Source organism: Muntiacus reevesi, chromosome 8 (genome assembly GCF_963930625.1).
Source record: "Muntiacus reevesi chromosome 8, mMunRee1.1, whole genome shotgun sequence".
In the NCBI taxonomy this organism is placed as follows: Eukaryota; Metazoa; Chordata; class Mammalia; order Artiodactyla; family Cervidae; genus Muntiacus; species Muntiacus reevesi.
Genome location: NC_089256.1, coordinates 93,418,173 through 93,436,550, shown reverse-complemented (window position 1 = coordinate 93,436,550; position 18,378 = coordinate 93,418,173). Strand labels below are relative to the sequence as shown.

The following is an 18,378-nucleotide window of genomic DNA, read 5'->3' as shown; positions in this document are numbered from 1 at the left end:
TCACACTGCTGCCTCATCTCTGCCCCGTCTCTCAGGGCTACTGACTCACTTCCTTTCTTGTATTTCTCAGTGCAGCCTTACTGTTCGCCAGGACCCGCAGTTTAGCTCAATTAATCTCCATTTCCCTACTACTCCCTCCCTGTCTGAGGTCATTCTCTTGCTGAGGCCACTTCAAGCAAATGTCTGAGGGGGAAAAAAAGAAAAAAAAATGATGAAAGAAAAGGAGAAAGAAAGGATGAAGGAAAGAAAGAAAATGTCTCTCTGCTGCTTTAAGTCCAGTTTCCCTTAAAAATTTACATATGTAATATTTATATACACTTATATATGTATGTTCAATCTGCATATTAGTGTATATTCTGTGAACACATTCTATGCAGCTTTCATACGAAAATGGAACAGAGGACTTCACTGGTGGTCCAGTGGTTACGAATCCACCTTCCAATGCAGAGAACAAAGGTTCAATCCTTGATCAGAGAACTGAGTCCACATACTGTGGGGCAATGAAATGCCACAATTGCACAAGCCCACTCACCACAACGCAGACCCAGCACACCCTATTCCCTAAAAAAAGGAACCAAAAGGAAAAAAGATACCAGAGTATTTAGGCTGATACATGCAAGTAATGGGCTTCCCAGGTAGCACAGCAGAACGAATCTGTCTGCAAGGCAGGAGCCGCAGAAGACTCAGGTCCAATCCCCGGGTCGGGAAAACCCCCTGGAGGAGAGCACAGCGACCCACTCCAGTATTCTTGCCTGGACAACTCCATGGACAGAGGAGCCTGGCAGGCTACAGTCCATGGGTGTGCAGAGTTGGAAATGACTGAGCATGTGTAAGCAAGTAATAGGCTCACTGGAGACTTTTTCCCCCTTAATCTAAACTCTGCTATAGTTCTGAACAGTGATAATGTACTGTTGTCGTAACCAGTGAAAACAAAAACACTTCTGATGCCGCAAAAAGACAAAAAAGGAAAATGATGCATGAAAATGCAGGTCATAGGTGCTAAAAAGTTACTGGAGATAAACTAGAGATTGGGCTCCTATTTTTGAGTGACCAAAGTAAGAATGGAAATGGATTCAATTACCTGTCTCTGTGATTTTTATAAAGAAAAAAAAAAAAAAGCCAGTCTCTAGGGGAAAGAAAAACTCTTCCTGACACACACTTTCACACACCCAATCTTCCTGGACTGAAAAAAAAAAAAGATGGCTGCAAGGATTTCTCACGGAAGGCCCGGGTGGTGGGCAATGGAAATGGCACCCGTTACAAAGGTGGTGGAGTCTCTTCCTCTCCCTTCGGGGGCTCCTTTGACCACGACTTCCCAGACTGCCTTTCTTCACAATCTTCTAGAAGACAAATGTACAACCACTCCAGGGTCTGTGAGAGCTTCAGTTCTGAGGACCTGCATGCTTGCTCTGAGAAGATATCAGGTTGGAAACGGTAGTTTATGGAAATCTGCGTTGTGTTAAATAACTTTTCCTTCTAGAATTTGAATGTGTGCTTCAATACAGACGCAACTTGGGAAAACCATTTTATGTATTAGGCATATTCTGTGTTTGGGGTTAGAATGTCATTGAAATCAGTGCGGGACGGGGGGGACGCAGCATTCCCACTCTCCCAATCACCCTCCCCTACAGGCCTGGCCCCTCCCAACAGCCACCAGAAGATTGTTCATCCAGCTCCTGTTTGCATGACCTTTCACCTGGATGAGGACGCTGGCCTCCAGTCTATCAGGTTTTCCTTCGGTCCTGCATCCCTTCCGCACCCTCTCCATCTGACAGCCCCTCCTCTAACACACCTCCAGACTCAGCCCCAGAACAGCTGGGTCTGAGGTCCCCACGGCCCTTGATTTCCTACTGGGAGGCAGTGTAAGGCACTGTGTCTTCTGGGAAGACCGCAGGCTGGGAGTCACACACACCTGTGTTTTGGCATTCTTTTGGTTTTTGTGTTTCTTGGTTTTGGCCACACCTCACAGCTTGTGGGATATCCAGTTCCCCAAGCGGGGATGCAACCCACACCTTCAGCAGTGAAAGCTCCAGAGTCCTGAGCACTGGATCTCCAGGGGATGCCCACAAGTGCCCGATCCTGTGTGACCTAAGCGGACAAGCCATTTAACCCATCCTGGTCTCGGCACCCATATCCATGAGACAGGGGTAAAAAAGCCAACAAGTGCTCCGGTTCCTTTCTGTGAGGGTGAAAAAACAGCTGTCCTGGGAAGCCTGTCATCAGCTAGGTCGCCTGCCGATTTCATGACCAGTTCACCCCTTGGCCAGTGAGCTCACAGGAGACAGCTCCGGCCTCCAGCCCAAGGCTGGCAACCTCTGGCTCTACAAGCCTGGACTGTGAAATGCCTGTAGCGCACGTGCACGTGTGAGGCATAAAAATGAAAAGCATTTGATACATATAAAATCTTGACTGCTGCAGAACTATGAAAGGCAAAGATAAAATCTTATCTGCAGAAACAGAATCCACCAGCTTCTTACAGCCCAGGAACAGGCTTGCTGTTTTTTGGATAAATTTACCCCCCAGTTCATGACCTAGTACACTAACTTCATGGAAAGAAGCCACAGAACAAAGACTTTCTGAAATAGAGAAAGCCTATGTGATACATTTTGTATTGCTGGAAGCATACAAAGGTATAAAAATAGTAATGATTATGAGTGTTTAATTCTGAAAGAATTTGGAATTCATAGCAACATAAGCTGTTTGCTTATATATGTGGGCAAAGATTTCATGTGCAAGTGTAAGTGTTTGGTCTTTTTACTCTTCCTCCTCTCTTAATATATTACAGAGTTTCACATTAGTTGTGTTGGACATTACTCAGGGCTCCCTCAACCGAGCTGTTAGGGCAGGACTTAAAAGCAGCTTCTTCTTTCCTACTACCGTCTAGATAGACGATTATGTGCAAGTGTTGCTCGCTCAGTCATGTCTGACTCTTTGCAAGCCCGTGGACTGTAGCCTTCCAGGCTCCTCTGTCCATGGGATTCTCCAGGCAAAAACATTGGAGTGGGTTGCCATTTCCTTCTCGAGGGGATCTTCCTGACCCAGGGATCAAACCCAGGTCTCCTGCACTACAGGCAGATTCTTTATTGTCTGAGCCACCAGAGAAGCCCAGTTATAGACAACCACACCAAAGAGATGGGAATATAAAGGCTCTAAGTGTTGTGAAAGTGTTCAGTCGTGTCCGACTCTTTGTAACCCCATGGACTGTAGCCCGCCAGGCTCCTCTGACTTGCTCAAAACTCAATTCATATTCAGTACTTCTTGGCTTCATCGTCCTGCCAATCCCAGTTTCTCTTTAACCTCTCTCTTCATTCTTTCTTTTTTTTGGCGGGGGGCGGGGGGCGGTACTAATATTTCTCTTACAATGGAACACAAGCTCTTCTGATGACAGAAAAGACCCAGTGGAGGCACAGCCAGGTTCCTGCCGTGGCGGGCACTTGAAAAACAATACCCCTGGAGCCCACAGAATCTTCACACGCCCAACTGAGGGCACAGGTAAAATACCTTATTTTTAAAAATCAGACATTTAAAGCTCTTTTTTTGACTTGGTAGGCCAATTCACCACCCTCTTCATGTTATAACAAATGTTTATATAGAGTGAAGATGATTTGCTTAAAAACTGCTAACTAAAATAGATTTGCAACTTGCTTGTTGTGAACCCATTCACTTAAACTCATCAGTGTTAAAAATGAAAACTGAAGCAGATTTGCATGAGGTTGATAATTTCCCAGGCAGGTCTTGCCAAATAAATTGGACCCACTGTCAGCAGAAAACAAATGCCAATGTTTAATCCTGTACCAGATGGCAAGAAGACTTGCCCAGGACTCACATAAAAATTTGAAAATTTTCCCCAGTTAGAATTAAAATACAAACATGTAAAAGCTGGTTCACTTTCTCATTGTATTTCAGGGATAAATGCTGTCTGTGTTTCAACTACATTAAGCATGTGGGCAGTGTGTTCTGATTTAAATTTCAGGATCTAGGAAACGACACATCATATCGTCCTCACGTCCTGCATTTCTCTGAGTGGAGCCTTTTGTTGTGCTTTGTTTGTTTGCCAGTGATACTTGGCTTTTCCGACTGACACCAGAGATGGGTCTTAATCACGAGAACAAAGACGGCTGGCATGCACACTTATAATTCTCCCAGGTTCAGACACATACCCTCTCCAGATAGTTCCTCGTGTTGTTTCGTCTCTCAGTCATGTCCAACATTTTCGAGACCCCATGAACTGTAGCCCACCAGGCTCCACAGTCCATGGGAATTCCCAAGCAAGAATTTTGGAGTGGGTTGTTGCCATTTCCTTCTCCAGAGGATCTTCCCCACCCAGGAATCTCCTGCATCTCCTGCACTGGCAGGCAGATTCTTTATCACTGAGCCACCCAAACCCAGGGAACAGTAGGAGTTGATCACCATGGAGGCCCCATAGCAATAGCAGCTCAAAGCCCACGTCTAAAGTAGCAACCCAATCTGATCAGTGAAAGTGAAGTCGCTCAGTCGTGTCTGACTCTTTGCGCCGACCCCATGAACTGTAGCCTACCAGGCTCCTCTGTCCGTGGGATTTTCCGGGCAATAGTACTGGAGTGGATCGCCATTTCTTCTCCGGGGATCTTCCCAACCCAGGGATCGAACCCGCGTCTCCCACATTGTAGACAGACGCTTTACCTTCTGAGCCACCAGCAGTAAATTGTTCCCCTCTGTTTAACCCTATCAGTCTAGCTGGATAATAAGGACTTGTCTTTTGAATACATTGACAATTGGAAATAAAGTGCTAGCTCTTCACCTGGCTGAAAAGACACACAGCTGATGTTTTATGTTCTTTCTAAAGCAACCAATCTCCCTCCCAAGTTGTCATCTTTCCTACTGTCAGCCCAACTGATGATTCTTCATCCCAAAGCAGCTTTCATTACATTACAATTGGTTATAATTCTTTTTCTGTTCTGCCAAGTTCCTAAACATCACCATCACTTGCTAGTTCAACGCATAAGAATAAAAGGTACAAAGAGGTAAAAGTTAAGCTGCGAATGTACCCAGCTGACACATCCATTAGAAAGCTATAAAAACTGACTCTCTCACGCTATACAATAAAGGTGACTGCTCGCATAACACAAGTGTGTTGGCTGAGAAAGCTCACCCTTCTTTGAAACCACAAGGAATTTACAGTTGAAAAGGTTCCGGTCAGATTTTCACTTCGGCAGCTCATCAAACATAGCTGCAGTCTATGACACAGGAATAATAACTCATACATAAGTAGGGGATTTCTTTAGGCTCCTCTAATAAAAGATGATACAAGACCAGAAGCATTATTTTGGTGCATGCTTCCGGTCTCTACCATTCACTTGCCAATTCAAAAAATTTCAGCGTTCTCTGGAATTCCGAATGAATGACAGGGATTGTATTTTTAACTACCAGGCTCTAATCCTCTACTTCCATCTCGGCGGTGCCAAGAAGTCTCCACTTGTTGAAATCAGCAGCAGTAGGAGCCGCAGCAGCGAGGAAGGTCTTCGGGCGCTTCCTCGTCAGCCAGCCTCGGGCATCCATCTACACGAACCCGGCTTTTCCGAACCTGCTCCCTCTGGACAGAGAGCTGAGTCACGGAGCTGCAGTCAGTCCTGAAGTGCAGAGTGAGCCCACTTGAGGCTGTAATAATCATAGTTCCTCCCTGAAGGGGCTTATTTACCAGCGTTTATCCCTGGGGTGAGAAAGCCGGGGATACCATGACGTCGCCACTTCTGGAGAAAGCCTCTTTGGAAGCCCATGACTCAGGGACATGACCCAGCGGTGTGACTCAGTAACCTCACTCCGGAGGGTGAGCTTTTGTGTGAGAGGCACCCCCTCATCCCCGCTGAGGTCCCCAGCGCCACATGACCGGAGCAGACCTGACTTCCTCTGTGCAAACTGAGCCAACTCTTGCTTCACCTCACTTTTCCTATTCCCCAAAAAAAAGCGAGAAGAAAAAGGACTGTGCTTCTGTTTGCTTGTCCGCCTCTGGCCAAGCGCACTAGAAGTTATCAACACTGGTTTTTGTTTTTTTTTTCCGCTTTTCATGTCAGGATCAATAATGGTATTAAAAGATTTATAAACCACATTGTTTCCTGTGTTGAAGCTGAACAACCATGTAAGAGTTTATTTTATCAGGTTTTATTATTTCCAGGCATCACGTATAAAATAGGTGCTGGTACCTGTTTTCCCACTTTTTCACAAACAATAATAGGGGATAGTAATGAGGAAACGTGAAGATAAGGATCTTAATGAATGGTGAATTCTGAAATTATCAAAGGCAGTGAAAGGCATTCATCCATTCAAGTCACTCAACAAAGTGTATTTACCCCAGGACAGTATGTCCCATGAGGATGCAGCCCCAAAAGCAGTTCTGGCAAATGTGGAGTGTGGTGAAAATTACCACTGCAGATCCTTTAAATGGGCCATAATGTACAGTGCACTAAGCTTTGTGTATATCATAAGGTCTTTCAGTAAGTCCAACACAGCCAGATCTTTCCAGGGTTAGGACATGGTACTATTTCTACAGCCAAGCTCCCGATGAAGTGATGCTGTCCCCAAATACTTATGTTGGGATTTGCTAGGCACGTAGAATTGAATTCATGCCACTTTAAATAGACAGATGATCCTGAATGCCTGCAGTGTCCTCTCCTCCCCGGGAGGATGTAACAGAAGATGCAGCGTGGGACCTGGAAGCTGGCAATCAGGTGGGCAGTGGCCACGAAATAAAGGGTGGTGTGGAGGGCAACAAAGCCCACAGCCTATTTTCATTGTTGCTATGAGAGGTCCAGAGCCTGACACTCTATCTCAATAGCTGCGTGTTAGATACGCTCCGGTATCGACAGCATCTGACATCTAGGAAGCAGCTTTAACCTCTCCATCAGTTTTTAAAAGAAAGAATTTTTAAGCTACCAAGCTACTTTAAGTGCTCAAATACTTTGAAAATTGTTTTTCCAGGCTCCCCATGCCCAACACATGTTTCAACGTGTTGTTTTTCCAGTTGCTCTTAAATGTGACATTGACACGCTGCTTGTGCCGGTGGGCCAAAATGAACTAAATGTCACTTGTCCAAGGAAATAGGGCAAAACCTCCAAAAAACCAAGAACTCTCTTGGGTTAGTCCAGTCTCTCCTCTATTCATGTGGGGAGAGCCAAGTCCTTTGGTTTGCTGTTGTTCTTGTGTCTAATTCCGGGAAGAGGATGGCCAACCTGGCCTTCAGCCACTTTATGCACATGCCTGAATGATAGGACACATGGAACTAGAGAGGAGACTGGCATGAGCCCCAGCTCCGGTCTGGAGGAAGACTGGAGGTGCTTCTCAGAGCCAGCACCCCATGTTGCAAGAAACAGTTTGGAGGAGCAAAGCCAAAAGGAGGGGATTGAGTTAGGTTTCCCAGCAGGGAGGGGAGAGAAACACGGGAGGCCGTGAAGGTGATCCCCAGGCTTATGTTTCCTGTAAACCCAGCCCAAAGCGTCTCTTTACGCCTATTTCTTTGCATCTTGGGTTGAAAGCATCACCCAAACGAGGCAGCACTGCCGCGGTTTTGAGCTCTGCAGCTAGCCAGTTAAGAGACCATGGACACTTCACGCAGTGTCTCCCAGCCTCCGTTTCCTCCACTGCGAAACAGGCAGAAGAGCATGCTTTCATGCCTGAGGCTGCTTTAGATATTTCATCCCATAACAAAACACCCACACAGTGCCAGACACACCCATCACACTCCATAAATACTAATTCCACTTCTTTCTCTCATGAAAATCTATCCCAACTTCTTACAAAGATCTGAGGAATTCAAATGCAAAATTGTCAGCAAACACCCTACAGTACAGTGAAAATGGGGGAAAATAAGAATGGACATTAATTCACTGCAAAAGCTACAGATTTATATGATTTCACATAAAGCAGCTAACTAACCATTGATCTTGAGACAAAAACATTCTCAAAACACAAAAGAACAAGCAAACCACCAGCCTTTCAGTGGCTCCTTCACTACCACGCCTCCCCTCACCCTACATTCTAATAATAACAACTCTCAGATCCAGTGTAAGAAAAGGCCAAAGCTGAGATTCCTCTAACGCCTTTGTTAGGCACTTTTAATGGTGATGAGCATCCCATGTCAGCCCAAGACTTCCAGTCTCATGTATAAAGTAGCAAGGATTTCAGCTTGAAGTGAAAAGCGTAAGACAATACTAGAAAAAGAGTACCTAATGCCTTTCCCTCCTTCCTAACAGAAATGCTCAAGAAGTTTTACCCGAATGAAGTTCTTTAAATCAATTACAGGGTGAAAATAGTTCACTCCCATAGTTTACGCCAAAATGTAGGGGCACAGGTTAGGTACAGAAACACAAGAAGACTGGAAACTTCTGTGAATCAACAAAATGGAAAAACAAATTAGCTTAAAAAGTACTATAGTTTTATACAAAACATGTTAATGCAAAACAAAAGAGTTAGTTTTGTACCCACGGGTGTATGTTAATCAAAAATATACTACTGTTGGGAATTTCCTGGCAGTCCAAAGGTTAGGAGTCTGCCTTTTCACTGCTGAGCGAGCACCTGAGTTCAATCCCTGGTGGGGGAACTAAAATCCCATAAACCAGAAGGTGCAGCCAAAATATATACACACACATACACACATGCACACGTGCACACACACACACATATATTTAACAAAGAACAGAAAACATATTTTTTCAATTTTTTATGACTTATTAACCCATCAAAACCCCACTGTTCTTCACTAACATATTATAGCTAGCATTACTTCTCATAGTAAAAAACATCTATTTAGGTGTATGCACTTTTAATTTTGATATGATTTTTAAACTTACAGGACATTGTGTAGCAGAGATCAAACATTTGTATATCTTAACACCGACATGGGCTGAGTAAGCAGCTTCCTGGTTGTACCTTTTTAATTGGTTGGTAGGAAAAGTTTTCAAACTGGGTTCACTTGTTAATTGAATCTCCAAATAAGCGTTCTTAAAAGTGGAGGAAACATGTGTGAATAACATTTGAATTCTCAGGCCAACATCCTTCCAATTTTTGGAAGGAATACTCTTCTTTGTACAGACCTTGATTGGAAGAAAAAATTGTATCAGAAACTCCCACATCAACTCTCTCCAGAATGTATGATTTAAAAAAAGATAAAAACACAGCTTCAGGAAAAAGTTTTAAAATGCCCTTAAAATAGTCACCAAAGAACCCAGAGCCTCATTGAGCGTCACTCTTGCATATTTTACTAAACTTAATTGGTAACCTCTTTCTGGAGACTAGTTTGTCAACATATTGCAAAATCCTCGAAAAGTCTTTGCATTAGAAACTCCTCCACGAAACACATACCAAGGAAACAGAAAGATATGGCTGAGATGGCCAGCTGCTTCCGAATATCTACGCGCCCTCTCTTCTGGGTGCACGGTGTGGCCAACAGACTGTCAGAGACAAACAGGATGCTGCGTGAAATTCTAGGGGAGTTCTTTAAATGGAAGGGATAAACAGTCTTTTCAGCTTTCCACCTTCTTTATTCCAGCTTGGAAAGTAGACGCTATGACCAGAGCTACAGCAACCCTCTTAAATCATGAGGAACGAAAGCTACTCAGTAAGAACAAGACAGTGGAAAAGAGACAAGTGCATGCAGAACCACCCCATCAGTCTAGGGCCACACCACCCTGAACGCGCCCGATCTCGTCTGATCTCGGAAGCTGAGCAGGGTCGGGCCTGGTTAGTACCTGGATGGGAGAACCACCACATCAGCCCTTGATCATCTTAATTTAATGTCAGAGACAATCTCATTTCATGGCCCTGTTAATTACAAACATAATTCCAAACCAATAAGCAAGTATGCAAAATGTTTGTGCAAGGATGTCTGCTGCAGTTTCATTTATGTCTCAAATGTGTTAAATGGTTCAGTAAATTATGGGTCAGTCAGACCACGGAAGACTGAACAGACATTACACATGACATGGATCTCTATTTGTTAAATAGAAAGTGAACATAATGCTATTTTGGTTAATATCCAAACATATGAATAGGAGGAAAGTAGGCTTTAGTCATATCTTTAGATTTCTTGATATTTTCTCCACGTTGTACAACAGCATTATTTTCCGATCGGAAAAAAAAAAGAGAGAAAGAATGAGAAAAGCTATCCTCCTCTGCTCTGCTCCAAGTAAACTCGCTTCCTGCTGAAAAAAATAACATTGCATTCCACATTCGAACTTAACACTGCTAATTACAGCCTCCAAGAAAAAGGCCACAGCTCATTGAACCTCTTGCCAGTCCCTTAGCTGTGAGCTGGAACAAACACCGTCCCAACACTCCCGGGTGCTCAGCCTAAAGGTGCAGCGAAGCAGGGAGGGGCGCGCAGCGGGGCGCGGGGAGCGGGAGAGGGGATGAAGAGGATCAGGGGAAATTCTATAATTAAGCGATATTTCACGGCTGCCTCTGGCAGCTGTCTGAGCGAGCCGGGGGACAGTGAACCAGGCGTCAGCAGGCTGAGCGGCTCTGTCCTCCGGCAGATCAAGCGAGGCCTGCCACCTGGAGCACTGTCTCCGCTTCACAGGGCCATCGGAGGCATCTCATATCCAGCACCTGTCTGCTCTGGAGACGCCCAGCCGCGGGGCCGCGCTTGCTGTCATCTGCCTAATCCAGAAGGGAGAGGCATTTATTGTCTCCTGGGAGATTACGGTGCATCTTTGATTCTCTTCTCATGAAAGAGAAGGCATGCCTCATGCTCCTGTGTTTATTTTCTTCTCATGCCTCCTGACTTCTTTTCTTATTAAAGGGAGAAAACTACCCTTGCAGCTGTATTTTTTCATTTTTTAACCCCCACGTTAATTACATAGTCATTCCAAATAATGGTTTAAATTTAGTCTGATGACCAACCACAAGCCTCGTTCTCCTCCCACTCCAAGGCACACATCCGGCCTTCATAGCTGCGAAGCCGTTCCCACCGAGTTGGAGAGGAACTCGGTGTAAAGAAAGAAGCAGGATAAAGATCATAATAACGGTCAAAGGAAATGGCATTTTCTCTACAGGACACATTTAGATTTTTCCTTTCCATGAGACGATTTTTTTTAAAGGATGTTGAATTGAAGGAGACTTTAAATAAGCTTTTAAGTTCTCAGTAGTTCAACATTGGATCTAGTGTGGAAGACCCACAGCAGATACTCAAAAATCACTCATGAAATAAATGACTTTAAAAAGCAAGGAGGGGAAAAATGTATTTAATGAGCTTCCTTTGACAAAATATTTTGTTTCTCAGTGACTGTATCAAACATATCACCCATAACTTATGTACCCTTATCTATCAAGTGTTCAAAAAACTCACCCAGGAAAATTTGTTCTTTACTGGTCCCTGGAAGGACATGAAGCCTAGAGGATGCTGTAACATCCTCTAAAACAAATAAAAACATTATTAATTTATTCTAGTTTGATTCAGCAAACTGGTCAGCTGAACCACCACCAAGCGTGGCTTACCACGCACCCCGAAAGTACACCACCTCGGACATACTGTAGGCACTCAATAAGGCTCTGTTGCTGCTGGGGTCTTGGCCACCCCGCAGGGCCTGCGGGATCTCAGCTCCCCAACCAGGGACTGAACCTGGGCCACAGCGGCGAAAGCACTGAATCCTGACCGCTAGGTCGCCAGGGTAAGCTGTGTTAGTCACTCAGTGTGTCTGGCTCTGCGACCCCATGGACTGTAGCCCACCAGGCTCCTGCGTCCGTGGGATTCCCCAGCCGAGAATACTGGAGGGGGTCGACCTTCCCAACCCAGGGATCCAACGTGAGCCTCTTGCGTCTCCTGCATTGGCAGACAGATTCTTCACCACTAGCACCACCCTCATGTACACAGGCTGCCGGGGAAGTTCCAATAAATAAACGCTTGTCAAATGAATGAAGGAGTGAACATACGAATGAAGTTAATAGTGACACTCATTAACAGTGACAGTCATGATAATAATGACTCTTAGTCACACATCACAATATTCACAGTAATGATGGTAATAATAATGTCTAACAGCAGCAGTTGACATGTACATAGCACTTCAAAGCTCCCAAAATTACCTTAATTGGACCCTCACATAGCAGATTTACTAACTTTCATATTTAACATCCAGAAATTGAGTTGGGAAAAGTTAAATGACTTAATAAATTTCCTGATGTCCTATGTGACACAGCTGAGAGCCCAATCTTATTCGAGAGTTGGATCTTAGGCTTTTCTTTCCCATAACGTGATACTGCCTTGTGAACCCAAAGAGGCTGATGCGAATCATCTGGACCTTTAGGAAGGAAGGGAAAGAGGGTACAGACAGGTGGTGCTGCTGATGGCCTGACTCTGTCCCGGAACAACGTCACCTACAGGCTCGGTCCCTCGGAGGAACGGGCCCCACAAGACAGACGCTTCCCCTCATCATCGTGCTTCAACAGTCCCAGCTTGTGGGCTTCCCAGGCGGCTCAGTGGTGAGGAACCCACCTGCACTCTGGAGACCCAGGTTCAGTCCTTGGGTCGGAAAGATAACCTGGAGGAGGACATGGCAACCCACTCCAGTATTCTCACCGGGGAAACCCCATGGAGAGCAGACCCTGGGGCGGGGGAAGGGGGTCTTCTACAGTCTATGGGGCCGCAGAGTCAGCCGTGACTGAGCACACACCAGTCATCCCTCCTCATCCCTCCTGAACCACTGAGTCACGGAGTGTATGCACTTGCCTACAAAGCTGACCTTTTAACTGGCCTGGTTTTAATCAGGCCCATCCGGTCAAGAAAAAGGACTCCCGTGACAGTAAAACAAATTAGCTCCATGTGATCCTGTAGTTGATGTTAGGGAGGAAGAAGAGGAAGAGAGACAAATACTACTTTAAAAAAGTAAACCAAAAACAAAGCCAGACTCTCTGCTGTGACTTAAAAGGAAGAGGTAAAAAGACTCTGAAGATGGATTTGGAGACGCAACGGTCCCAACCGAGCATGGCTCTCAAGAGCAGGGCTCCCAGCCAGAACTGGGGCTGCTAAAGCTCCCGCCTCCTGGCAAGTTCCTTCCTTCAGAAACTGACAATAACAGCTTCAGCCTGACTTGTCTTTGGTCTTTATTAATGCTGATTACTAGGGAACATTTCAAATATTGATGTTTGATAAATGTGTTCATTTATAATTCTATAAATGTTAGGTTATTAACTTTTGTAATTGACTATAATTGGCGTCCCAGGGGGCTCAATGGTAAAGAATCTGCCTATAAATGCAGGAAACACAGAAGACCCAGGTTCAATGCCTGGGTTGGGAAGATACCCTGGAGTAGAAACATCAACCCACTCCAGGATTCTTGCCTGAAAAATTCCAAGGACAGAGGAGAGGAGTTTAGCGGGCTACAGTCCATGGGGTCACAAAGAGCCCGACACAACTGAGCGACTGAGCACACACACATCACTACAATTACTTAAGTGTAGATTAACCTTTCCTACTTATTTTTTTAATGGGAAAAAAGAAGTATTAGAGATAATTCTAAGCTACTTTTCCTAAGCTACTCCCTTTAAGCTTTTTATGATATTTACATTTTTAACATGTACACAAAGTACATTTTTGTAATGTGCTCTGAAATGAAAACAGCTATATGAGAAGAAACAGCTAAGAACTGATAGGATCTGGATTCATTTTAAATCACTTTTTGAGAAAAGGGTCACATTTGCATACTCAGACGTATAATTTTAATACAAAGTGCAAGAATATGTGCACGTATTAACTATCATATGCTGTCTATGTGAGAAAAGAGAAGTCTGTTACTACACTGAAATGAAATCAAGAGGAAAATGACAGAAACGTGACTGTATATGACTATCTAAATAAACTACCTGTATCTTCTTATTTTGCTCCAAAATGTTCCCTGAACAAATTTTTGTCAGCATGGTCCTACAGGGGCTTCCCTGGTGTCGCAGACAGTCAAGTGTCTGCCTGCAATGCAGGAGACCCGGATTTGATCCCTGGGTCAGGAAGATCCCCTGGATGGCAGAGGCATGGCAACCCACTCCAATACTCTTGCCTGGAAAATCCCATGGACAGAGGAGCCTGGTAGGCTACAGTCCATGGGGACGCAAAGAGTAGGAGTGAGCGATTTCACTTTCTTTCTTTAGTCCTACAAAAGGAAGATAAAATAAGCCAGGTTGAGCTTTGGTCTGGAAAATTCCCATAGTCCTGGTAACAACTATTTTGACAAAAAGATGAAAATGAAAGTGTGCCATGAGGTGGGGGTACGGGAGGTAATTAACACTAAGTCATTCTGTAGGGAAAGATACTTCTGAGTCTGCCAACAGCCTCACATCACAGAGGGACCTCATCTGACAGTCAACCTAACTCGAATCTACTTCTCAGGTGACAAAAGCTTTTAGTCTCAGTCATATTGGCTATGAGGAGAAGCATTTACAGGCAGTGTAACCTCAAGTACATTCTGTGGGATTTAAGTCCTAGAAGATAAACCCCCAAACCAGCACCCAAAAAAAGTGTTGTTATCAAATAAACTTGGGAAACACTGAATGCTGCATTTCCCTCCTAAATTGCACTATTACAAAAAGCTCTGTGTTTGAATTAGCTTAACCTAACATTTATTTCAGGTGTGATCTTTTCTTTCACTTTATTAATATGTTGTAGAATATATTTTGGACTTCCCAAGTGGCGCTAATGGTAAAGAACTCGCCTGCCGATGTAGGAGATGTGGGACGAAGGTTCCATCCCTGGGTCGGGAAGATCCCCGGGAGGAGGGCATGGCAACCCACTCCAGTATTCTTGCCTGGAGAACCCCATGGACAGTAAGGCCTGGTGGGCTATAGTCCATGGGGTCCCAAAGAGTCAGATGTGACTGAAGCAACTTAGCATGCACTCATGCAGGCAGAATACATTTTAGGGATCAGAATATACCATTTGTGGTATTTATTCCAAGCACAGCATCAGACTCAGTTCAGCGGCACTGCCTGAACACACAACGTTCTTCAGACGTGAAAATGAAAGAAAGTGAGAGTGCCAGTCGCTCAGTTGTGTCCGACTCTGCAAACCCATAAACTATAGCCCACGAGGCTCCGTCCACAGGATTCTCAGGCAAGGATGCTGGAGTGGGTTGCCGTGCCCTCCCATACTTCAGCCATTATAGCACTATTTTTATACCCAACTGACCGGAATTAAAAAACATAGGCAGCTCGCATCCAGAATCAGTGGGCAAATGTGAGTGCAATGCTATGAAGCCGTAATACCAAAGCAACCTGATGACAGAGTTTATCCAAAGCAGAATGCGTATAAAGATTATAGGGCTGGAGAGAGATAGTGAGAGCCATGTATGGGCATGTGTATGTATTATGATTTCAAGCTATTTCATGTTTGTCATATACATTTCCATTTATGAAAGCTGGAAATTAAACTTGTGTTTTTAAAGAGTAAACTGAATTTTTGCACCCAGAAGCGTTTAGCTTTCTTCCTTACTTCAAAATCGAGAGCTTGTAAGAGTCTGTCTATTCTTAGTGTGGCTTCAAAATGTAGCTTCCTTGGTTCGGGGGTCACAGCTGCTGCAAACCACTCTGGGTGGCTCCGCTCCACCCCCTTGAAACAACTGGTGGGAACCCAGCACTTGGGCCATCAACCCAGCTGTTCAATCTCACCTTCTAATTTTAGCAAGTCACTTTGCAACTAATGTCAGTAGGGGATGTCACATTGAAAACTGCACCAGAGAAGCTTGATTCCTATCTGCTCCCCGCCCCCACCCCCTAAAAAATTTTTAAAAAAAAACAAAAACTCCAGGCACACAGCAAAGTCACCCACAGATACCTACAACAATACCACCCAAATGCACATTGCAGGACCCTCGTGACCCAATTTACATGGGGCATACTGGCCATCTAGTATTCTTGCCTGGAGAATTCCATGGACAGAGGAGCCTGGCAGGCTACAGTCCACAGAACCGCAAAGAGTCGGACACAGCTCAGCAATTAACACCACCACCACCACTGGGGATCTAGGAAGGCTTCTCTGGACACTGCAAGTGGGATTCCATCTCCCTGCCTAGTTCAGCCCATTGGGTGGTTACCTATTAGCAGCTGCAGAGCCCAACAGCCTGAAAATTCATGAAAACCAACCTTGGGTCAAACACATACACTGTGCGGCCAGCCTTCTTACTAGAATGCAGGACGCATGCTTTTCTGCACTGTTAATGTACCATAAAATTGTCATGAAGCCTCCATAATGTAATTACTTGCACCGAACTGATTATACATGCCCCCAGCCTCGTTTTCTTTATTTCCTCTTTTTTTCTCCAACTGCATGCTCAATGCAATTACTTGTCCCAAAGCCAAGCAACTTCAGAATTATCTATTTATTATCCTTTCCGAGTTACTAATTAAAATAATTTCCTTCCATGAAAAATAGTTGCTCTTTTCCTGAATTCACTTCGGGATGCTCATCACTGAGGAGAACTCCAGGAATGCCTTGCTAAGCTCCCCTATAATTGACTGCCTCCATTGTTAACATATGCGTGGACTTAAAAAACATTAAACGACTTATCCAAATGGAAACAAAATGCCCTTTGAGTTCCATTGATAACTTAACCTTTAGCGTTTTGGATTAAATCCCACTTCTCGGGAAGCAGGGGAAGCCTCTGAATGAAACCATTATGTAAAACATTGTTGTGGGAATTATTCTGTGTGAAAATATATACAGTATATTATTATTTACAATGTCTTCGAAGGTGGGTTTTCATAATTCCAAACTAAAATATACATATCTTTTATGGCTTCTCTAGTTTGTGCTTGTTCTTTTAGGGAACTAGAAGTAACTTTGAGCAGACTAATGAGCCCATCACACCAGACATCAAGCGTGATACCCTTGGGGACTGTGAGGGTCTAGAAGAGGGCAGTGGGGTACTTCTAGGTGATAGGAAAGTCTTATTTCTTGAAAGCTGCTTGTGTGGGTGTGTCCAATTTGTGAAAATTCAACAGGCAACATACTTAAGATCTGTGTACTTTTCTATAAAAATTACAGTACATTTTTAAGGTAATTAAGAGAAATGTTTTTTAAATTATTTCCATTTTAAAAAATAATTTCTATAAAAGAAAAAAGATGTGGCTGGCATCTAGCAGAAACATAAACATTAACCTTGAGTGTTTACCAGGAACAGCATTAAAGCTAGTCTACTTTTCTACTTTGGTTTTTTTTAATGGCGCAAAATATTTCCTCTGAACAAACCACTGTAAAAAAACAAAAACAAAGAAAAATCTGAAACAATTGGGAAAGTCTGAGTAAGCACTGGGAATTAGGTGATATTAAGAAAGCATTGTTTGTATCTTGATTTCATGCAATAAGGAATACACAAACTGTGCGCGCTTCGGCAGGGATACAGAGAATATTAGCAAGGCCCCTGCGCAAGGATGACACGCAAATTCGTGAAGCGTTCCATATTTTTCAAAAAAAGAGAAAAAAAAAAGGAATACACAAACTCACTTCAGGATTTTTGTCAAAATTTTCAACCTAATGTAATCCTAAGAAACCCAAGTGGAACACTAGTCTAAAACTTTTTTTAAACAATATTGTGAAAAAGAAACAAAATGGTAAAGGGGAGAGGAGCACTTTTCTGAATCAAAACAGAGGCATGAAACTATAGCATGGAATATGTGAACACACACAGTGGCAGAAGATATTGTGCAACTGGGAGAATTTGAACAAGGGCTATATATTAAGTTATATTATTTAACAAAGGCTAATTTTCCTGGGTAATCATGGTATTTGCTATTGTGCAAAAGAATGTCCCTACTCTTAGGAGCTGCATGCTGAAGTATACAAGGGGGAAACCACGGTTTAGTGAAGAAAGAAAACACACCAAGATGTGTGGTGAAACATTCAGAATTGCTGAATTCAAATGAAGAGTGCACTCCTCAGTACTTCTCTGGGTTTGAAAATATTCAAAAAGTTTTTTTAAAAACTCATTGTTAATTTCTTTAGGTCTGAAAATGACAATTTTGTTATGCAGGAAAATGTCTTTAATTTTTAGAGATAACTACTCAAGCATTTAGAGTTAAAATACATCTATTATTTGCTTGAAAATACTTCCATTAAAGAATAGGATGCAAATATGGCAAATGTTAACCATTTTTAAATCTAGGTAAGGGGTTTATATAAATACTTTAAATAGGTAGTCATTGTACTTCATGCATGTTTGAAATTTTATATACAAAAATGTCAAAAATAGCCAGTTTTGTAGTATTTCTTCACTCTCTCTCTTTTTTGCTTTTGGCGGGGGCCACACCGTGGGGCATGCAAGATCTTAGTTCCCTGACCAGGGATCAAACCCGTGCTCCCTGCAGTGGAAGCTCGGAATTTTAACCATGGACTAGCAGGCGAGCCCCCTTTTCCTCTCTTTACCAATA

The 18,378-nt window shown here is 43.6% G+C and overlaps 1 protein-coding gene and 1 pseudogene across 2 annotated transcripts in view; one reads left to right on the top strand and one right to left on the bottom strand.

The window, feature by feature from the left end:
- Window positions 1-18,378, bottom strand: part of WWTR1 (WW domain containing transcription regulator 1) — a 138,974-nt gene that overhangs the window by 62,785 nt on the left and 57,811 nt on the right. The gene's annotated exons all lie outside the window — the stretch shown is intronic.
- Window positions 17,343-17,417, top strand: LOC136173852 (U6 spliceosomal RNA; annotated as a pseudogene).